This window comes from Elgaria multicarinata, chromosome 6, assembly GCF_023053635.1.
Source record: "Elgaria multicarinata webbii isolate HBS135686 ecotype San Diego chromosome 6, rElgMul1.1.pri, whole genome shotgun sequence".
NCBI classification, from domain to species: domain Eukaryota; kingdom Metazoa; phylum Chordata; class Lepidosauria; order Squamata; family Anguidae; genus Elgaria; species Elgaria multicarinata.
The window spans coordinates 91,181,922-91,196,231 of record NC_086176.1 but is presented as its reverse complement, the minus strand read 5'-3'; the positions used below and the strand labels follow the sequence as shown (position 1 = coordinate 91,196,231).

General features: G+C 44.3%; 1 protein-coding gene across 5 annotated transcripts in view; it reads right to left on the bottom strand.

Annotated features, from left to right (window-relative positions):
- Positions 1-14,310, bottom strand: part of PDE4D (phosphodiesterase 4D) — a 574,358-nt gene that overhangs the window by 139,558 nt on the left and 420,490 nt on the right. The window lies entirely within an intron of this gene.

The window sequence follows — 14,310 nt, the reverse complement described above, 5'->3', positions numbered from 1 at the left end:
TGACAAGGACTAGAACCTCCCTCCCTGTATTCTACGCACAGGGCATTGTTTTGAACTGAGCAGCATTCAACCATGTGAACACACATTTGCAGTCCCGAGGGGTACATTGCAGGCACAGGTACACCACACCACTTCCTGTTTGTGCAAACTAAGCTGATGAGATAAAGATTAAAATATATAGTCCTGTGTGCAATCCATGGACTTCCTGTGAACACAGGCTTTCCCATTCATTTAAATGGAAGAGGAACATGCCATACACCTGGCCAGGCTATTGTTCCTTCTAGCCTGGTGTTGCTTACTCCGATCTGCAGCAGCTTTCTAGAGTATCAGCCAGAAGTCTTTCTCATCAGCAGCCAGTGGACGCAACTCCAGTGGAGGCTGGTGGCTCCTACTTCAGTGGGGCAGTGAATCTGCTCTGGGTTTCAGTCAGAACCAGACAGAACTCTAAAGGAGCTATCCACCATGCAGAGGCCATTTTGGGGGATTGGGTTCAGCACTTTGGATAGCTCTGTTCAAGTTCTGACTGAAACCCAGACCGGATTCACAGCCCCACTAACACCTGAGCCATCAGCCTCTACTGGAGCCTCCATCGGAGCCACCAGGCCCCACTGGTGACAGTGATGAGATGGCCAATATTGAACCTGGGACCTTCTGCATGCAAAACATGTGCTCTGCCATTGATCTATGGTCCCTCCTCACACAGAAAGGAATGCTTGCGCAGCGCAGCTCCTTCAAAAGAAATGAATGGGAAGCTGATTGAAGAGGAGAAAGACCGCATATGCACTGGAGATGCTGTGACCACAGGAGGTCACTGCAAGCAGTTGAATCAGCTCTGCTATGGTATGATCCCATTCATTTCAGCGAAGCTCAGACATTTATCATGGTGCTCAAACAGAAGAGCAATCTAAGCACTTTTGGCAGCGACGGGTGGGGTGCGTTTCCGTTGCTGTTTGTTTTTTTTAAAACCTAATTCATGCTAGGTATTCTTCAAAACTGAAATAGGAATTTAAAACCACAGAACATGGGGATCAATGTACTTTCACCTATGTAGATAATTTAATTTTCAAATAGCCCTGATTCAAGCAAGCACCGGTGGGACCACTTCCAAAGCAGCCACAGGGTTGGGAAGTGTTCTTTCCCCTGTCTTCTTTTTCAGTGTGTTGCAATCGCATCAATCGAGCCATATGTGAAAGGACATAATGCAAATAGATTCCCATGTGGTGAATTGCTAATAACCCACCCACCCCCCACCCCCACCCACCCCGCTCCAAGCTTCCAGAGGAAACAGTAACAGACAAAAAGATACAAGCAGCCTTGATGGCTGCTCAGCAATTACAGGGCTCGCTTTTCCTGTGGTTTCACCAAAGAACTTTTTTGTTTAGGGTTAGAAGTGATGCCAGGACTTAAACTGCATGCCCCTCAATCTTATGGAGTGTACTGCTGTCTGTCTGTCTGTCTGTCTGTCTGTCTGTCTGTCTGTCTCTTTCTTCCTCTGTACATTGCAATTATCTGTTGCCTTTCTTTATAAATGCAGAAATCCACATACAACAAACATATTTAAAATCAAGTTTTCCTTTAAATCCATAAATGCATGTACAAGAAGTTTGATCCTATTCACTGGGGGTTGAATAAAGACAATGGTTTACTATCCCAATGACATGTTTTACTGCTAGGATGTCTGTTGTCCCTACTTATTTTGCATACACTTAAGCCTGAATTGAATTGTCAATTCAACATATAACAAACACTTTTAAATCAAGTTTACTTTTAAAATCCACAAATGTATGTACAATTTTTGAAAAAAGCAGAAATAAAAGATGAGTGTAGTTAAAAGCCAGAGCAGATGCAAAGGCATAAATCATATGAAACTAGAAACGGTTGGAAAATATTATTATTATTATTATTATTATTATTATTATTATTTATTTATTTATTTATTTATTTATATAGCACCATCAGTGTACATGGTGCTGTACAGAGTAAAACAGTAAATAGCAAGATCCTGCCGCATAGGCTTACAATCTAATAAAATCATAGTAAAACAATAAGGAGGGGAAGAGAATGCAAACAGGTACAGGGTAGGGTAAGCAGGCACAGGGTAGGGTAAAACTAACAGTAGAAAGTAACAGTAGAAGTTGGTTCAGAATACCTGTATTCTGAGGACATAATTAGACACGAAACATAGGAGAGTTGTGATTGGATCTCCTGATCAGGACCGAGGGCTGGTGTCACCCGTTGGCCCTGAATAAATTTGTTTGGACCTCTTTTAAGACTACACTAAATTCCACCTGGAACACTTGTAATAAGCCAGATGTATTCTTCAGTTGTTTCTATTGCAGTACAACACTATGGCCGCTAGATGGGAGTCTAAAACAACAAAGGAATTAGCCTCCAATATAGATATTTCTACAGAGCCTAGACTAGTATCTACTGTAAAAAGATGTTCATAGGACCTGTGCACAAAAGTACACTGAAGAGTGAAAAAGTTAAGCTTTCGGGAGGAGAGTTGCAGAACATGAAAGTTTACCAGATTCCAATAATCACTTCTTTAGAGCTTTCAATACCCCATGGCATACAGTTTGAACTCATTTCTCACTAAGTATTGAGCTAATAAGGTATTAAAAAGCTTGTCACCATAGCATGTGAGAAAACCTTCATTTACACATGAATCAAGAACAAACTGAGGATATGTATGTTTTCAAAGTAGATTGGTGATCAGCATCAGGGTACAATCTATGTGTGCATATTTTCCTTTTTAGAAGACTTTTTGAAGATGACGGAAAGGGCAAAATGACAGGCAGGGATGTATAGCACTATCGTTGCTCATATCATAATATGATTACAAATTGCAAGCAACTCCGTGACCCCCAGAAAATGTTCTTGCCTCTCTACTCCCAAATCTGCTTGATAATATTTTGCGATAATATTTCCTGTCACATCTTGGGAACTGCGATACAGGATGGAGGAAAGACAATTTTCTGAAAGATCAGAACCTTACACACCACATCAGACTGTTGATCTATCTAGTCCAGTTTTGTCAACGCTGACTGGCAAGGTTTCAGGCAATGACCCAGTTTGTGTGCCGTTGTGAGTTATTTAACTTTGAACTTGATGAGCTGCAGTGCATGCTGGGTGTGTGCAGTTGCCAATTTGAATATGCAACCCCGAATTGGGACGATTGGGGGTTTGGATCATGTATGAATTATTCGAGGAGTAAAAAACCCTTGCATAACTGTACTACTAACTGGGGGTGAGATGAGGGTTGTTTAACCCTCAAATAATGTATACTGGCTGGGTTCATGCAACAAAGTCCAAACCTCAATCATCCCAATTGGGGGTTTCATTTTCAAAATGGCAGCCATATGCACTTGGCATTCACTACAGCTCATTGGGGGTTAAATAACACAGAATGACTCAGCGGTCTTCTGCGAACCAACACAATAGTCATATATTACACAGCTTTCCTCCTCCCTTAGCCTCTCATGGCTTTCCCATAACTCTGTACAACTAAGAAGCTTAGGATCATCTCACTAGGAAGCCCTGCCATTGACAATCCTGATGAGTTGCAGGTCAAAGCAAATATGAGGACAGTTGGCAAAGGATGGTTGTTTTTGAAGTAGACCAGCCAAGGTACTTCATTTACTTTGTTGTTGTTGTTGTTGTTGTTGTTATTCTTCATGCAAGAATGGTCGATACCTTGGAAAGGCATACAAGGTAGAACAAAATGATTGGTAAATTTGGAGACGCTTTAAGTTGGCTGTTTGGTCTTTTCCTTCCAGAGTTGTCTTTTGTTTGTTTCCCAATGGTCTAGGACATGGACACACACACACACACACACACACACCCTTTACTCATTCTCCAATTGGCTGCATTTGTTTACATAAAGGTCACACCATTGACATGACAGATGCTACATACTCTGGCCCTGGGGGTATACTTTGCTTTCCCAGGCTTCCATGTGAAAGGAAGAAGCAGGGCCATTCTTCCATCAATTACACTGCACAAATTAAAACAGCTGGGCCATTAAAAAAAATCAGGAGGGAATGTCAAATGGGAGGAAAGGGTTAAACAGAATCACATCCTGAGTGTGTGCCAACAGCAGCTATTCACCACACAAGCACAAAAATAGGACATCAATTGGAGAAACGCCTTGAAATTAACTGTGATGGGGTAAAACAAGCATTGCAAGGAGGTAAAACATTTATTTCTGAGACTGGTTGACAACCATACTGATTGGTTAACAGGAAAAAATGGGTTAACCAATCAGGATTTCAAGAGCAGGGACATCATCTCATGGCTACTGGTATTGGAAGATACACACACACCACCCATTCTCTGATAAAATAGGAACATAGGAAGCTGCCTTATACCAAATTATACCACTGTGCCATTTCACTCAGTATTGTCTATGCTGACTAACAATGACTCGCTGGTGTTTTAGACAGGAGTCTTCCCAGACTTACATAGAGATGCCAAGGCTTGAACCTGGGATATCTTGCATCCAGAGCATATGGCCTACCACTGAGCTACGGCCTTTCCTATATCTTGAAAACTAAGGTAGTAAAAAGTGGCCTAATCTTCACCTGCAGCCCTTTCGGAAAAGAAGAGGGCTGTTTCCGAGTGTTCCCCGCTTCTGCAATCAGCACTCACGAGCACACACGACCGACTTTACCACAATTACAGGAGTGCCGTTGCGGGAGCACACCAAGCAGGTTATTGCACTATCAAAATGGTATGAAAGCGGTATATAAAAGGCAGGAGCCACACTACTGCTTTATAGCAGCATTGAAGTGCACTGACAACTGTTGGGGCCCATAAGACATACCATACACCACTTTCATGGTGCAATATCCTGCTTGGTGTGGCTCCTGCCTTTTATATACTGCTTTCATAGTGCAATATCCTGCTTGGTGTAGATGAGGCCCATGTGTGCCCTGTCACGGTGCTTGTGCATGTATATTGGTAGAAGTGGGCGGGGCTAGGGAGATGGGTACTGGACAGAGGTAGGTTTTTTAATTACTCGTGAGATAAGCACAGATGCACAGCAACACATGGGGGGATATGAACTCTGTCAAATAGGCGCTTCTGTGCAGAGATATGTTTGTATTAAAAAACCCATAAAACAAGCACACTTGGTGGTAAAACATGCAGATACCCATGCACACGCCCTTCACAGCTGATTGGCTGTTTGCTAAGCCTGGAACTCGCAGTGAACAGCAATGACCTCTCAAAGGGGGGGGCACACAGCAAACATTCTTTGGAATGGACGCGAGCAAGCCAGAAAACCTGCAACAAAAGCAGTCAGGGATATTCCGGGAAAACTGAGAGGTGGAGCCCCGATCACCGTGGGAGCAGGTGAACATCATGTGCCCCGTTAGTGATGACTGCGATACAGTCCTGCAATAAACAGCTGGTATAGACTCCCCCATTGTCTCCAGCCACAGACTAGTGCATGCCACTGATTATTAGGTGAGCTGACTCTAATCACCTCACAATGCTTTAATTGATTAATTGCACCAATTAATTAACTCAAGGTTGCATCTCTACCAGCAAATTAAGATCACTGGATGATTCTGTACATTCCTGTTAACTTGTAGAATGTGCCAGCTGTTCTTACCTAAACATCACTTAGACATCCTCTATGCATTGCCATAAGCTAACAAGAAAGGCTTGAATGGTACTTTATCCTAGAGCAGAGTCTTCCCCAAGCTTGGGCCCTCCAAATGTGGTGGACATCAACTCCCACTAGCCCCAGCCAGCATGGCCAATGGACAAGAATGCTGGGACTTATAGTAGAAAACATCTGGAGGGCAGCAGCTTGGGGGTGGGTACAGGGACGCGCAAATAAGCGAACTTCAAGATCACTAGGATTCTCTGAACAGTGTCCCATTGCTTGCTTCATAGCCAATTCCCACTTACATTTGTGATCGCTGTTCGCTTTCTCTCATTCGTGACCTCCCATTTTCTCAAATCAAGTAGCAAAACAAACAGGAGAGTTGTGAAAGTCTCCTGAAATTTGTGCAAATTTTCCCAAATTCCCTCTATACACCAAAACACAGCTGATTCAGTCTACAGAGGAAATTTGTGCAAACTGAGGAATTTGCGCAAATCGAATTGGGAATGAAACGAACACCAAGCATGTTTTTGACAATTTGAGAATATTTGTGCCCGGACATATGCTCACGCTCACATGTTTTGCGAGCAAAACTGAAATTCTCATACATTCCTAATCCTAGAGAGTAAAACTTCATGCTTGGCTGCAGCCTTGCAGTGTGCAAACAGCAGCCTAAAAATCAGTAATGAAGAGGTGATGGCCCAGCCTGGCTGACTGCCACTGATGGAGTATCTTGAGTGCTTGTGCTCATACTACATGATAGCTGGGGGCTGCTAATATTAACAGAGAGACTTTGAAGTGTCTTCTTCAGAAAGCCAAATAATTTAAATATGGGTTCAGTTCTAGTTCAGGTTTACGAGAGAGAGAGAGAGAGAGAGAGAGAGAGAGAGAGAGAGAGAGAGAGAGAGAGAGAGAGAGAGAGTTAGTTGTTAATCTCTTTGCTCAGTTCCAACTGAGACACTAATCTTAAAAAGTGGTTTGGAATCAGTGCAGCTACCCTGAACTACTTTTGAACTGGTTCAGGCACATTTTATATTAAAGAATCTTGTGAACCCTTAGAATTGCAATGCAACCTCTATAAAAGGAATGGAACTATAATTAAATCACTCGGGGGGTGGGGGACCTTCTACGGATTTTCCATATGATATTTGCATGCATTTAATGCCATTTCTCCACGGAGCGCTTTCAAATCATCGTTGTCCATTGAAATGACATAATGAAGTTCAGTCCCTAATAATAACTGCCAGATTGGGCACAGCAGAGGAAAAATACATACTTTTACCCCCTTTCAGCAAAGAGCAGCAAACATAATGTCAGTGCTCTTAATTATGTTGGTGGAATAGTTATGTATCATGTGAGTTCACACGTCACACTAAGCCACTCTGGGAATAAGCCATGATGGATGAGTTGCTCATTCGTTACTCCCAACAGACCATCGCTCACTTAGCGGTTTGCCATGGTTTGTTTCCCCCTCTGTCCCCCAGGCTGCTACCATCACATACCCCAGGGGGCGTTGTGTAAAAAAAAACCCCTCCTTTCATCATTCTCTATAACAGTACCCTTTCCACAATTGGTCCACTGTGGTTGCCAGTTCACAAGGGCCCCCCCTCCCCCACATCAGATTGTCAAAAGGATTTAAGTTTCCAAGCATTTATGAATCTGGGAACATGTTTACAAACTTTAAAATAATAATAATAATAATAATAATAATAATAATAATAATAATAATAATAATAGAGTCTTGTGCAAGTGTGCAGGGCTGCAAGACTGCCTGTCCACTATTTATTTATTTATTTATTTATTTATTGCATTTATATCCCACCTTTTTTCCTCCAAGGAACCCAAGGCAGTGTACATAATCCTCCTCTCCATTTTATCCTCAAAACAACCACCCTGTGAGGTAGGTTGGGCTGAAAGTCTGTGACTGGCCCAAAGTCACCCAGTGAGCTTCCATGGTCAAGTGGTGACTAGAACCCAGAACTCCCAGTCCAATGGACTAACCGCTACACCACACTGGCTCATAAGGGAGTGTAAACAAAAATAAAAAAAATATCCCTTTGAAGCAGTTGACGCGTAAGAAATATTAAAATGTCATCCTTTTTCTGGTTTCCCTTGATCACCAAAAGGCAAAGAAAAAAGGCCCTACATGTCTGCTCTTGCAAACAATTGCCCTCATTCATTGACTCTTTGAGCCTGTGGAAGGTGCACCTACAGAGCCCCTCAGCTGTATCAGAACTGTCAGGGAGAACTCTGACAAACGGAAATACAATATATCAAACGACGCTTAAAAGATTGACACGGAAACGGAGAACTAGAAACAGCAGCAGGAGCCAAAACACTGTAGTAGTAAAATCTACACCTGTCTTCCCAAAACTGGAGCCTTCTAGATGTGTTGGAGTACACATCTATTGAGCCCGGCATAGCCATATCCCCATCTTGTCAATGTCCTTCTCCATTTCATCCTCCATTTTGGCGCTTCTGACCAAAACTCCTCCCACCCTCGTGCATCAGATTGCAAAAAGGAAATATTTTTTTCCGAGCCCTTATGAATGTGAGAACCCATTCACTAATTCCTCCCGGCCCCCACGCGCCTGCCTGCCATTTAGTCAAGCATATCCCTCTCTTGTCCATTTCATCCTCCACTTCAGCACTTCCCTTGAAAAAGAGAGAGGCTGCTTTACCTTCTAATGAAGCAATAACATCTTCTCCCCTGCAGCCACTAGTCACTTTTGGCTACACCTGACTTTATCGCTTTCCTTCACTGGTCTCCATTGCTAGCTGTCAGATGTACATCAGGGTTATAGAGTAGGGAGCAGGATCACTACATGTACGCCAAGTTCAAGGCAGAACAGAGACTGAGTGAGTAAGAGACACGCAAATTTCAAGGCAGGCAAGTGAGGCAGCTCACTAAATATACAGAAATTTCAAGGTGGTGCAGTTAAACAGAGGGAGGAAATGCACAAATTGCGTGGGAGAGCAGAGAAACGGAGGGGGGAATTGCACAAATTTCAAGGCAGAGCAATACAATAAAGGGGGAAATTGCACAAAATTCCTAGAAGCAGGTATTCATTCCTCCGCAGTACCATTTCTTTTTTTAAAAAAACAAACAAACAAAAAACAAAAAATGTGAATGTATTCGAGCTACTCTCCAGTGTCCTGTCTTCAAGATTTCTATGGTGGTGGTGGGGGAATAAAATCCATCTTGAGCTGGAAGGCACTGAGGAGGGATGAGGGAGAATGAAAGCAGTGCTAGCAAGATTGCAAGGAGCGGCAGGGATTTTCGCTGCTCTTCTCAAGCAGCTCTCTAGCTGCTCCCGACAACCCACAAAAAATCACCCTGCTGGGTCTGGATGTCACAACAAGCCACCCCGAGAACAAGCCAACCTCAACAACCCTGCTATCAGGGTAATCGCCTTTCCCCTTTGCAATCAACAATACAGAGACCCAAAGCTTCAAGCTTTTATGGCCTTATTATGCTAAAGACTAGCTTTTCTTAAATGCAGATTCAAGGAAGCTCTCAGACTCTGAATGGCTAATCTAAGATCTCTATTAGGGAAGACAATCCATAGGGCGGAGAAGTTGCTGACAGTTTGCCTCTGATCACCCATGGTCAAACCAGCCTTGCTGTGATGCCCCTCCCTTAGGGTGGCTCTCTTCTGTGTTGGCTTCTAAGAGTAGCTGTCCTGATGGGGTGTCTTAGCCCCATTCTGAACTCCTCCTGCTTTCGATTAGCGTCTTTCGAGTCATGCCCCTTTTCCTCCTTGGAAACTTCAGTATTCATGGTGAAAGGGGGAGATGGCAACTCAGCCTGGGCCATCTGTTTGTCAAGACTTTGGGAAGAATCTCTCTCATTGCCCTGAGGCTCAGTGGAAATATCCTCCCCTGTGCTCTGATCGAGCTGTTCCAGCTCTGATTCAGAATCAGAGTCGTCCAAAATCTCAAAGGGCTTGGGCACATCCCTGACACCTATTACAAGCCATGGGTTCTCAGGGTGGCTTGTTTGCAAAACAATAACAACAACAACCCATGATGGAAAAACCACTCTGGGTTCAGATGTCACACGTAGTGGGGGAAGAAGCCATTGCGGCTGCTTCTTCTGCTCCTGCGTACGCCACACATGCAATTGCCATTTGTATTTTGCCCTGCATTGCAGTGCAGGTTGGTGTGTCGTCCAAATCCGACATGCCAACCCATAGTGCAAATGATGGTCACGCATGCAGCACGCACAGGGGCAAGGGGGTCAGCCACAATGGATTCCTCCCCCACTGCAATCATCTGAACCTAGTCTCTGCATCCACCCATGATAACAACCTACCATGGCTTAGCATGACATGTGAACCGGGTCACTGAGTGTATGATTGTGGTCATTCCATCATACTTATAGCAAATGGAACAAGCGCAAAAAGAACATGCCATATGCTCACTGCCTTCCTGGGCTAAAGGTTAGAATTAAGTTGTGAAGTATGACTAATAGGAGACATGATGATGCCATTATTTTCTAAGCAAAAAAAGCCTCAAACTCTTTTACCTTTCTTTCTAGGACAGGGTGCTAAACTCTTGATCATATTAGTTACCTTTCTGTACCTTTTCAGTGCTAGAGTGAAGCTAACAGTCACCACCACCACATCTTGCCGTTCTGTTTGTTGATACACCATCCTTCAGAACTCCACCAATTGTATTTCACTCTATGAATAAGTACTTTCTTTGTCAGCCTCAGAACTATATCCATTCAACATCATGGAGTGCCCCTGCATTCTAGTATTGACAGAGGTGGAAATATTTCTTTCTACTTGCCCTCTCTAATATAAATGACAACGGTTTATAATGTTATGAATGCTTCGAGAGGCAGACGGAATTCTTTTTCTCCCTCTAATAGAATTAGAATTTCTCCCTCTACCATTACTAAAATTCAGGGGCGTCTAATTAAAGAAGCCTCGTGTGGCGCAGAGCGGTAAAGCAGCAGTTTCTGCAGCTGAAACTCTCCCTACGGCCTGAGTTCGATCCCAGCGGAAGCTGGTTTCAGGCAGCGGGCTCGGGTCGACTCAGCCTTTCATCCTCCCAAGGTCGGTAAAATGAGTACCCAGTTAGCTGGGGGAAAGGTAATAACGGCCGGGGAAGGCAATGGCAAACTACCCCGCTATAAGGCCTGCCTAGAAAACATCAGCGAAAGCTGGCGTCTCTTCAAGAGTCAGTAATGACTCAGTGCTTGCACGAGAGGTTCCTTTCCTTTTTCCAATTAAAGAGACCAGAAACAGGTCAGAGCAAATGAGCAAGGACACTTTCTTCGAACGATGTATACAGTATGCAATGAATCACAAGGTAACCAACTACACCCTTATCTGGACAGAGATAGCCTAGCTACAGTTATCCATGCTCTGATAACCTCTCGTTTGGATTACTGCAATGTGTTATACGTGGGGCTGCCTTTGAAAACGGTCCGGAAGCTTCAGCTGGTACAAAACAGGGCAGCCCATTTACTAACAGGGACTGGCCAGCGAGATCACATTACGCCAGTCCTTTTACAACTTCATTGGCTGCCAGTACAGGTCCGGGCCCGATTCAAAGTGCTGGTATTGACATTTAAAGCCCTAAACGGTTTGGGGCCAGGTTATTTGAAGGAATGCCTCCTCCCATATGTACCTGCCTGGACCTTAAGATCATCTACAGGAGCCCTTCTCCGTGAGCCCCTGACAAAGGAAGTGAGGCAGGTGGTACTAGAAGGAGGGCTTTCTCCGCTGTGGCACCCCAGTTGTGGAATGAGCTCCCCAGAGAGGTCCGCCTGGCGCCTACACTGTACTGCTTTCGTCGCCCGCTGAAGACCTTTTTATTCTCTCAGTATTTTAACACTTAATTTTAACTTAAATTTAAATTTTACTGTTCTAACTCTGTATTTTAATCTTATATCAATTTTGCTGCGTGGTTTTATCCTGGTTGTGCTTTTTATACTGTGTTTTGTAATTGTGCTTTTAACATGTTGGTTGTTTTATTATGGTTTTAGTTTTTGTGAACCGCTCAGAGTGCTTCGGCTATTGGGCGGTATAAAAATGTAATAAATAAATAAATAAATAAATAAATAAATAAATAAAATAGCCACAAGCTTAGATAGCTTTTAAGATAGGATTAGATAAAAACTTTTGAGAGGCCGATCCTCCGTGAACGTTTTTTCAATGGAAACTCCATATCCAAAGGCAAATAATCCACTGAGTGTCGCAGAGGGGTATAATGCTTCTGAAGTTCCATTTCGTTTTCATGTCTAATCTCCTTTAAGAAACCTGCTTCTCATCCCTGAGTTTTACTAATCATTTTTAAAGGGCATATATAATAGCAGCGAATGGAAATCTCTCCAATGTCTTGTTTGTTACCAGAGCCACGTGCTGGTCCTTTGACCAATCCTCCTCTGATCCAACAAGGTAATTCTTGTATTTCTACTTTCACTTTAGTAAAATGAGGTTCACAGATCAAATAATCTAGGTTAGGATGATGAGGGAATAGGGAACTAATGGGGCGCTCACCCCGCGAATTCGCCAAGGCCTGCTCATCCAGCCCTATTCTGGGGAGCCAGCCCAGATGAGTGCTCGGTGAAATGCACTTTCTGGGGCCTCCAGAAAGTGCACAATTCCCCCAGCCATGCTAATGGCATGCTGGGAGAATTACGCACTTTCCGCTATTCCACCATTAGTGTGGATGGAGAAAATAAGCAATTTCCCCCAACCCTGGAGAAATTATCTCTCTCTCTCTCTCTCTGTCACACACACACACACACACACACACACACACACTGATAGGCACCTTAAAGGCCCTGTTAATAGGGCCTTTAAGGCCCACCATCAGCATGGGGGAAAATTATGTATTTTCCCCCACCATATTAAGGAAAAAGGAGGTGGAACTGCAGCATTGGGGCAAAAATCCTCCAGATGTGTCCACTTGGGCCTGTGAGGGGCGGTTGTGGGGGTGTCCGCTGCCCTCGTGGGCCCAGATGGATTTTTGCCCCAATGCTAATCCAGGTAGACACCAATCCTTTTGCAGGCTGCGGTTTGGCCAAGAGTTGCATGTTTCTTGGAACCTGTCACTTTCTACGTAGCTCAAAGCCATAACTGGATGTTTCTGATCAAAAAATGAGTCATATTAACCTCATCTTTAGAAATTGCAAATTAACCCACAATTTACATTTCCTTTGTTCTCAGGCAGGAGGTGCAGTTTGTCCTTGGCATCAAAGGAAACCCAGAAGATGGGAGAATTACCAGTTTCCAAAACCACTTCTACTTAACTGGTGACTGCTGAGGTTTGTGTGTATTGATTTGGTTTTGGATTGGGCACAAGGGAACTGGGAGATTTTTAGGTTCAGGTTCATTTTAAGTTAATTAAAACTTTGCCAGATTCAGATCTAATATGACCTTCTCATATCCACTTACTGAGAAAACAGTAAGAGTAACAGAATGGCCTTTAAAATGTTTACAAATGACCACACTGGACATCTTCTCTTTCTCTCTTCCTCTCTCTTGCTGTGTATGATAAAGCTAGACTTTTAAACTACATTTGTGAATTGAATTGACAATGTTCTTTTTATTAGTAAGTGCTTAGTATTTAAAATTTTATGGCTTGGTTGTCTTGATGAATATGCTTACTATAAATTTGTATTGTCTGAAGGGCCCAAGAGAGGCCCAAGGTAAAAGGAATGGTGAAAATGCTTATAAATGGTTTAGGCATCAACATTTAATGACTGAATTGCATTGTATTTACCAAATAAACGTGATTTTATGAATGTTTAAGGCCTTTAATATAATGTGGATTTTCCCCCCAGAAAAATTAAGCACAACCATGCAATAAAACATTTTAACTCTTGTTTCCATTAAATTTGTATAAAAACACCTATTTTACACTGCAGTCCTATGCTTATTTAATCAGAAGGAAGTCCCTTTGGCCCAGTTTGCACAATTGCAGCAGGGGAAATAAACCACCACACATGCTGGTTGTGTGCCAGGGTCATTAGCATTAGGGATGTGCTCCGCTTCTAATCGGACCGGTGAATTAGAAGTGGAGCGGGGGGCTTCGCCTACCCTTAAGGCGGAGGCGAAAAGGATTGGGGGGCCGGTGGAGCGTGGCGAAGAGGATCGAGGTGAAGGCGGATCCTTCACCTCGATCCGGAGCTCCGCCGGAAAGGTAAGTGGGGTTTACCGGGCCCTGCCGCTGTCGCTGTCGCCCATGTGGCGACAGCGGCAGGGCCCGGTAACCCCCCCCCTGCCCTCCTCTCCCTTACCTGCCTCCGTCCGCGGTCCGTCGGCGTCTTCAATTGAGCCTGCGGTTTAACCAGGAAGTCTGGGCCGCTTGCGGCCCAGACTTCCTGGTTGAACCACGGGCTCAATTGAAGACGCCGACGGACCGCGGACGGAGGCAGGTAAGGCCCCCCCTCCCCCTTGGTCCCTTACCGGGCTCTGCCGCCATCGCCGCACGGGTGGCGATGGCAGCAGGGCCCGGTAAACCTCCCGCCCTCCTCTCCCGGCCTTACCTGGCGCCACTCCCCTCCACTGCGGAGCTCTGATTCAGAGCTGGAGCTCCGCGGCGAAGAGGAGCGGAGTATGGGCGGAGCGGAGCGGGCCGACCGGAAATTTTCGGATCGGCCCGCGGGGCAGAGCGGGGGGGTCTGTGCACACCCCTAATTAGCATAACTACCCTTGGCAGCACAGCTTGTTGTACTG